Raw genomic sequence first — 3,026 nt, 5'->3', positions numbered from 1 at the left:
GTTGAAATAAGCTGGCATCAGCCATTTTTATATCAATCACATGATTGACTGTGCCACTGCAGTCATCAAAAAGAACATTTGAAGACTGGCTCCGAAGTACAACAGGGTGATATCCAGCTACTTACAACAAAACCCAGTTAATGCAATTACTATAAAGTATTGAGGAGTAGTGATGTCAGTTTGAGGACTAAGGTGTGTCTGATTCAGGCCATAGTCTTCAATTACTAGCTATGCATCTGAGACCTGGACAATGAAAAAGGATGATAGAAAAAGAATTGATGCCTTTGAGCTGTGGTATTGGAGAAGATCACTGAACATCCCATGGATGGCCAAGAGAACAAACAGATATGTCTTGCAGATGGTGCAGCTGAAATGCTCTTTGGAGACAAGAATGATGAGGCTTCGCCTCACATACTTTGGGCATGTTGCTAGGAGGAGCTATTCCTTGGAGAAGGACATGATGCTGGGAAGGGTGGAGGGTTGGTGAGGGAGAGGAAACCCCTCAACCAGGTCGATTGAAAGAGTGATGGCTGTAATGGGCTTTTATGTGTTGGAAAGTGTGAGGATGGCGCAGGGCACGACTGGGTTCAGATCTTTTGTTCATAGGGTCGCTATGAGTCATATTTGACTCGATGGCACCTAACAACAACAACAACAACAATTCAAACTGAAGATTTTTGCCAGCTTTTACAGTTGGTCTAGTCTGTAGGATGTACTGCTGACCAACAGGCTGTCATCCACAGTTTTAAAAAGTATCTTTTCACTGTAATCCCAGAGGTATGCGGTTCAAATCCACCAGATGTTTTGCTGGAGAAGGAGGGACAATCTCCTTCTGTATTAGTCAGATCCAATTTGACGGTACACACAAAAAATAATAAAATAATTTTTTTAAAAAAAAATCCTTTTAGGTATCAAAAAGTCAAAGTGGGAAAAAAGGCAAAATAAAAACAAAACAAATTTGAATGCAGATGTTGAAACAAATATTTGTTCAGGCGTGTCCAGTGTCCATAGTAATATTATTTACAAAATCCAGAATGTAAAAAAGACACAAACATTCATCAATTAAAATGTTCATTATCTTACTGAGGGAGCTTTGGAGGGAGCTCTTATGCCTTGGTGGTAAGGATTTGTGCTCCAAACTCAAAGGCACGTGGTGCAAATCCATGAGCTGCTCTGAGGGAGAAAACTGGGCCATCTCCACCCTGTGTGATTTGAAGCCTCTGCAAAACATGCTGGAGGCTTAACTATGAGTCGGTTTGGTCTTGATGACACATTACAAAGGGGAGACCTCTGAATTACCGAGAAAGAATCCCCAGGCACGAAGCTCCTGGGCACCCACAAAGGTCAAGTTACCTGGAGATCTCCAAGGAATACCTGACCTACAGATGCTGAAGAAACAAGGACTGTCCTCCAGAATCAGCAGGGAAAAGGCCTTCTCTGAGAGCTGGAATCCTGAATTTCTACTTCTAACCTCCTAAAGGGTAAGAGAATAAATTTGTTTGTTAAAATCTTTCACTTGTGCTATCTCTGTTACAGGAACATTACCTAACGAAACAATATAAGCCATTCCTGGACAGCTGATTTTTTTTTTAAATTTTGTTTTGTCTTCATTATCTTTAATTCACTGACTAGTTATATATAATTTACAAAATAATTTCTTTAAAAACTTTAAATAGGTACAACGATGATTACACTTGATTATGCTGAACTTTAAATTGCCTGGACAAGATTTATTCTGGAATCACATCATCCAAGCAAAGAAAGATAAAACTCCACATGTGGTCATCTCATTAGATAAAAATGAACAATTGAGACAAGTGTCTGCCTTTAGAAGTTTATCAATAAGCTCTTATATACACATAGGTATTCACAAAGTGGTTCCGAGTCCTTTTATACAATCCTTGAAATGAGGTCCAATGGCTGAGAGACTCTGTATGTAACAAGACACACGGCCACAGAAATCATCATGACTTGCAATGACCTTTTCCCCCAACTTTATTACCCTTTAGTTGTTGAGAGAAGTCCATTTTCATCTGCTGTATCTAAGATTTTGCAGATTACTGGAGATTCAACCCCAAGGATATACTGGCAGGAGTGAGGTTCTAACATATATACAGTAACAAACAGCATGAGGAGAATCTGATTCTTTACACTTTAATTTTACAGTCACCTGTCTTGGTTTGTCAGTTATATCACAGATATCTCCATTCCCATAAAAATGTGACACCATCCTGACTGTCTGGGTGCCGTCGTCCTGAAGGTGATAGGCTCTCGCTGTGTTCTTCTTGGCCCATTCAATATGCTCCTCTTGGTTCCAGGTCCCCACCACCACAGACGTCTTCCCACTGTCTTTGTCCTCATGATATTGATGTACATGTTTGCCATAGCAGAATTCATATTTCCACCATCCAACACCCCCATGAAAGCAGTAAGAACCGCTGAGGAATTCTTTTATCAGCTGGTCATCTGTCAATTTGGATTTGTGGGTTGTTCCAACAGTTAGTATCGGCTGAGAGCCAATTGCAATGGGTTTGTGGACAGCTGATTTGACACAGGATGATCACCTGACTCATGCTGGGCCAATGGGTTGATTTCTTGGCAAATTAGTGTAGCAGCAGGTGATCCTACCTTCCTCTGACTGATTCTTTCTTTTTAAAATTGGCTTTATTGTTGTTATTGATAATATACATAACAAAATACAACTGTTACTACATGTATGATTCAGTGACATTGATTACATTCTTTGAGTTGTGCAAACATTCTCACCTCTAAATTACTGTCTGATCAACTGGTTGACTGTAGTCACTTTGACACTATATATGTTGTTTTTGTTGTTATGTGCTGTCGAGTCACTTGCGACTCATAGTGAACCTATGTACAACAGCCCTAAACTCTCCTCTGTCCTGTGCCAATCGGACTGTCTCTGACACTCCCATCCTGATTACCCCAGTCACTGAATCAATCCACCTCATAGAGGGCCTTCCCCTCCTGTGCTGTCCCTCCACCCTCCCAAGCATGATGTCCTT

General features: G+C 40.6%; 1 pseudogene; it reads right to left on the bottom strand.

The window, feature by feature from the left end:
- Positions 1–1,998: 1,998 nt before the first annotated feature.
- LOC102866245 overlaps positions 1,999–3,026 on the bottom strand; it is a 5,470-nt pseudogene continuing 4,442 nt past the window's right edge.

Source organism: Elephantulus edwardii, unplaced genomic scaffold (genome assembly GCF_000299155.1).
Source record: "Elephantulus edwardii isolate Elephantulus edwardi_28Jun2011 unplaced genomic scaffold, EleEdw1.0 scaffold00138, whole genome shotgun sequence".
Lineage (NCBI taxonomy): Eukaryota > Metazoa > Chordata > Mammalia > Macroscelidea > Macroscelididae > Elephantulus > Elephantulus edwardii.
The sequence above is the reverse complement of the archived record's forward strand: the minus strand, read 5'-3'. Positions and strand labels throughout refer to the sequence as shown.